The following is a 6,000-nucleotide window of genomic DNA, read 5'->3' as shown; positions in this document are numbered from 1 at the left end:
AAGCTCTTTCTTGATTCAGAGACTGCTTTGAAATATTACTTTCTCAGGGAGGATTTCTTTGAATCCTGAGTCAAATTTCCCTTGCTATCCACTCTCAGAAAAATGTATGAATTTCTTGCAGATTGATTATCTCTTTGTAATTATGCCTCTATTTGGGTAATTATTTGATTAATATTTATCCTTCCATTCCTTTTCAAGAGATCATATACGATGAATACTTGTGCTCAAAAGCCTAGTGTCAGATGCACAGTGGACACTTGATCTACATATGCCGTGTGGATTAATACATTTTAGTTTTGGAGGTGTGTGCGTGTTTATGAATTTTAGAGCAGAATGCATGAAGTTTTTAATATGGTTATAAATAGTAAGATTATGAGTATTTTTTGATTAGCTATATGTATTTTTCCCTACACTTGTAATAAGAAAGTTAAAATAAGTAAAACAAATTATTTCTAAAGAACCAGTATTTAGAATCTGTTTTCTGAACCTCTCATTTCTGCATTTTCATTTTCTTTCAAAATATAAATTCCTTGGCTTTCTTCTACTGTTACTTCTGTAATACGTCGAAGACTGTAAATCCACTTTCTAATGACTCTTGAGGGAGCAACACTGAAAAGCATTGGATAGTAAGCTAATTAACTAGTTACATGTTACTTGCACTGACTAATTGCTTACAATCAATTAGCCAATTAGAAAAAAAAATCCATGATTTCTTTGAAAGAGTCATAAGGGGATAGTTGCATGCATTTTTCCCTGCATACATTACTAGCTCTTTTTAAGAGAGAGTTATTTGTTTAAAAATCAACTGATTTGAGGGCAAAATAAATAGGAAATTTAACCCTTTTAGTCCAAAGTAACACAGATACTATTTATATAAGCATACATCAAAAGAGATAAACTTTTTCTTTCAATGTATTTAATCCTCCTAAAAATTGTTCAAGGACACAAATTAGACTTGATTTTCTTTCTATTTCTCAGTTACCTGATTGGCTTTGGATCATGTGATAAAGTCTAGGTACGGTAGGGAATAACCAGGTCTTTTGATTGATAGGCCAATCCCCTTTTCTATATTTGTCATTTTATTATCTATAGAGCAATTTTCCCTGGAAATCTGAACTATACCCTGTAGGCTGTTCTGGAGACACCAACCAGGGACACATTCCACTGCCTTCATAAAACAACTGGCATTTATTAAGCATGTCATAACTTGAAGGAGCTTATTACATACCCATATGACCATTTCATGTAAATGGTACTATTTTTAGCATACAGTTGAAGAAACTAGATTCTAGACAGCTTAACTATTTAACCAAATTTACACAGATAATAAATGGAAAAATCAGTGTTGAACAATTACATTACATACTTTCAGCAAAATTACTAGAGATAAATTAGCTCACCTAGCCTGGAAGGACAGGGAATGTGCAAATACCCAAGTCTAAGACCTTTAGCTCTCAAAACGTGTGCCTTAATTCTGCAAATGCACTTCAGCAAACAGTCGCTTAGCACACACCATGTAAGGAAGTTGAAGACGGACATGACCTCACAAGGATCTCAGAATCCAGGCATAAAGACAGTGGGTTGTGAGTGTCTCCCATATAATGAAATTAACGCATACTAGACGTAAAGAAAAAGTTCCATGAGACCAGAGAGCTGGTGGCAGCTAATACAGCCTGGGAGGATAAGAGGTTTAATAAAGACAGCAGTTGGCCTAGGGTCATAAAATGAAAAGGAAACTTTTTGGTATGAGATGCGGGGCGTAATGTATAATTAATAAGAAAACACATGCAACATAAAAAGTGTAAGAATGTGGTTTGTTATAAAATGGGGGAAAAGTTTGCGGGAACTGTAAAAAAAAAAAAAAAATTAATAAACAGAAACCTCAGTAAATAGAGTTGGGAGACCAGATGGGGGAGCTCTCTTGCCCTGTGAAGACAGCGGAGCCCAGAAGGCAGAAAACAAGATTCCTCTTCTTTCCTGGCAAGTCTCAAACAGTGAAAAGCCATGAAACCTTTGTTCACTGCAGCTCGCCCAACTTCTTTTTACGTTGTATAAAAGTGTTCTCCTTCCCTTGCTGTGTGGGGACTTGCATGTGGCTCACCAAGTTTGCAATCCTGGACTGCAATTCTCTGCTGATCCCAAATAAACTCGTCTTTGCTGGAGAGATATCTGGAATCTCGCAAGGCAGGGCATTTAAAGAGAATGTTGTAATTTGTGAATAGTGGAGCTATCTTTTAAAAGTAAGCTTGATGTTCAAGAGGCAAAAGTACATGAAAAACCCTGCAAAGGGCACTGAAAGCTTCATGTCATTGGCTTACCATTTTCTCTGAGAGTAGAGTCTTAGTGCTGTGATCAGGGGAAGAGTCTTTGAATTTGATGGCTCACCACCCTGAGACTGCTGAGTCCCTGCATTACAAGCTATGTGACCTTGGGAAAGTCACTTCAGATCCTTAAGTCTTTGTTACCTTGACCAGTAAAATGTGTCATGATAATCAGGTGGTGATGAAAAACGCCCTGGAGGCTTTCAGGTACAAGGAAATGACTCAACAACCGAGTTTCCAGACTTACTGATTTTATCATGTGATCTTGATTCTCCTATGATTTGATGATTCCAAGAAGGAGTGTTACATTTCTGTGTACTTTTTTTTTACTTCAGATTGTTTATAAGCACCCTGAGGATTGAGGTGATATTTTGGTTATCACTGTGTCTCTAATAACAGAGAAACTGACCCCAGAGTAGAAACTCATTATGAGTCTATTCATTCAGTGATAAATTAGAGATGACTTACTCAAAATGAGCCGTGCAAAGTTTAGTCTTATCATTTGGGAATTTTTTCTAGGTTAGAGACCGCCTGGGCTGCTTAATAATCTCATTATGTGTAGAGAGAAACATTACAAGAGGATTTAGCCGTTTAAGTGTCCCCAGGGCAACCAAAGATATACCAGCTTCTTACAAAATGCACTTCTGCTTCAACATAAAAGATCAGTTTGGGGTGGACTGGTGATTATGGACTAGAAAAATTAGCACACCTCTCTTTCCTCAGATGTTGCCTTAATAGAGACAACAAAATAATGATACCTAAATTCAGAAGTATATTAGGGGAAAACATTGTGAGCAGAGAAACCTGTATATTATTTATTCAACTTTATGTTATGTTCTTCTGAGGTCTGTATAACCATTACAAGTTGAAATTCTTATCCCAAGAAAAGAAAAGTGGATACCACGCAGACAAAAATATCAGTGAACAAATTTGCATCCCAAAGTGACTTTCTTTAAACATCACTAAGAAAAATAAGGCTTGAAATTCAAGCTTTATAGAAAAAAAATTGTCTTCCTATATTTTAGCCATTCCTTTTATGTTTCAAGTATCAAGAGTATCAGATTTCTGTACTACATAACACATTATAACAAACTTAGTGGCTTAAAATAATGCCTGCTTATTGTCTCACAGTTTTATGTATCAGGAGTCTTGGCAGGGCTTAACTGGGGCTTTATTCAGGGTCTGTTGGGCCACTACCAAAGTCTGACAAAAATCAGATTCTCATGTGGAGACTTGATAGGGAAAGCCTGGAAGAATCTCCTTCCAAGTTCATTCGGGTTGATGACAAGATTTATTTTCTCTTAGCTGTGAGATGCATTGCTGAGGCTTCTTACTGGTTGTTGGCTGGAGGCTGTCTTAATGTCCTAGAGGCAAGCAGTCTTCCTGCCATGTGTTCCTCTCCATAGGAAGTTCATGACATGACAGTTGCTTAATCAAGCCCATTTTTCTTTAGCCCCTTTTAAAGGTCTCTTTACACTGGTTTTTAGCAATTTGATTACGATTAACTTGGTTTGTTTTGCTTTGTTTTTATCCATCTTAGGATTCATTGAGCTTCTTGGCTCTGTAGATGTATAGTTTTAATCAATCTTTTTGCCTTATTTCTTCAGAATTTTTTGCTCCAAATCTATTCTCTCTTTATGGTATCCCCACTATACATATGATGGAACAATTCATATTTTGTATGGTTCTTTAACTTGGGTAGTTTCTATTGTTATGACTTCAAGTTCATCGATATTTTCTTCTGCAGTGTCTAATCCGTTGGTAATCCCATCTGATTGCTTTTTTTCCGTTCAGATACTGTGTTTTCCAAAAACTAGAAACTCCGCTTTGCTCTTTTTATATCTTTTGATTTGCCTTCTTTGTATGTTTATTTAATTTTGCATGATTAAATCTAATCTTAATAGCTATTCTAAAATCTTTGTCTATTCAATCTATCATCTCTGTCATCTTTGAGTCTATTTCTGTTCGCTAATTTTTTTTTTCTAGTTATGGATCATTTTTTCCACTTCTTTACATATCAAGTAATTTATTTTGATTACAGCCAGTTGGAATTCTACATTTTTTTCATGCTGTATTTTGTTGTATTTCTTTGGACTCTATTGGACTTTGTTCTGGCAGACAGGCAAATTACTTGTGGATCAGTTAAATTATTTTGAGATTATTTTAAGCTTTGTTAGAGTGAGTTTAATGTAGTTTTATTTTGGGTCTCCTTTATCCTTGTTACTAAAGAATGATCCTTCTGGGGTCCCTATTGACTGGGCTGATATTCAGCAAAGACTCTTCTTTTCCAGCTGGTTGGAATTCATATGTCTTCCAGTCCTTCAGTCTCCTAGACTCACGTGGCTTACAGATCCCTATCGATGTGTAGCTTAATGTTCAACAAAGACTCAAGGGTATAACATTATTCTATTATTAGCAGCTCTTTCTCTGTATAGCTTACTTCTCTCTGGTACTTTGCCACCACCACTTACTCCTTGTATTTCAATCTCTGTCTTTTCAGTTCAGCATGACCATTGTGCTCTCCTTGGTATTCTTCTGCCTGTGTTGTGGTCTTGAAGATACCTGCAGGCAGAAAACCACCTTCTTTGTTTCCCTTCTGTTAGGGTCCCCCCACCCCGTTCTTCATATTCAAAACTTCTTGATTTCTATTCATCCAGATCCAGAATGGAATATTAATTTGTTTATGGAGATTCATATTCCTCTTCAACTTCTTTCACCTCCATTTTATCTTAGGCTCATTTGATCAACCTTGTAAGTTAATGACCGTCCCCTGGATTTTATGGAAGAAATTAACATAAAAGTATCTTTGAGTTGGAGAGCTGGATTTGAAAGTTTTAAATCTGCAAAACATGTTTTCTCACTCCAAGTGTGGTATTTCCCTGTTATATCAAGTCTTCTTTAAATGCCTGTTTAGTTTGTAAAAGATAAAAAGTGAAAGGCCAAGCTCTCCTGTCTCAGACTTTCTTGTTCTTACTGATGAGCGTCCTTGACAGTTCTGAGGAGAGCAATTTAATTGTTTAGACTCCCCACTTAACACCCCCCCAAACGCCCCAGGGACCAGTACGTTCATTAACTCTTCACAGTTGGTGTAGCACACGCTGGCTGCCTTGGTCCTCTTCCGCAGCTTTTTTGTTAATGTCAAGGACCACTCCACAGACAGTCGAGGAGGCCTGCTGCAGAGACCCTGCAGAGATGGATCAAAGTGTAGCGTGAATGTATGTCTTCTGCAATGACTAGGTCTGCTGGGGAGCTAAACCTGTGTCAGATGTCTCTCCAGTGGAGTGGAGTGATTAATACCCTTTTTTTTTTTTGTCAATGGGACCAAACTGTATAAACCAAATAGCTGAAAATTAGTATTATTTTCCCTTTATAGTAACTATTGATTGAATGCTTTGTATGTGTAAGTTTCTTTACATATTGATCAATTTAATATTTTAATCACACTAAGCAAGCATGATTTGTCTTCATATTTTACATGTGCAAATCTCATATTCAGAGACAGAACATGTTTCCCCAGTGTTGCACAGCTCATAAATGTTGGAGGAGGCATCAACTCATTACTGCCTGATTGAAAAGCAATCTTAATTGTTTTCCTAGGTTTCCCCAAATATCCCTGCATATATGTCCAGTATGTTAACGTTATTGTATTTGTCAGGGATTTTGAGTTATAGGCAATAAA

This window comes from Camelus dromedarius, chromosome 20 (genome assembly GCF_036321535.1).
Source record: "Camelus dromedarius isolate mCamDro1 chromosome 20, mCamDro1.pat, whole genome shotgun sequence".
In the NCBI taxonomy this organism is placed as follows: domain Eukaryota; kingdom Metazoa; phylum Chordata; class Mammalia; order Artiodactyla; family Camelidae; genus Camelus; species Camelus dromedarius.
The sequence above is the reverse complement of the archived record's forward strand: the minus strand, read 5'-3'. Positions refer to the sequence as shown.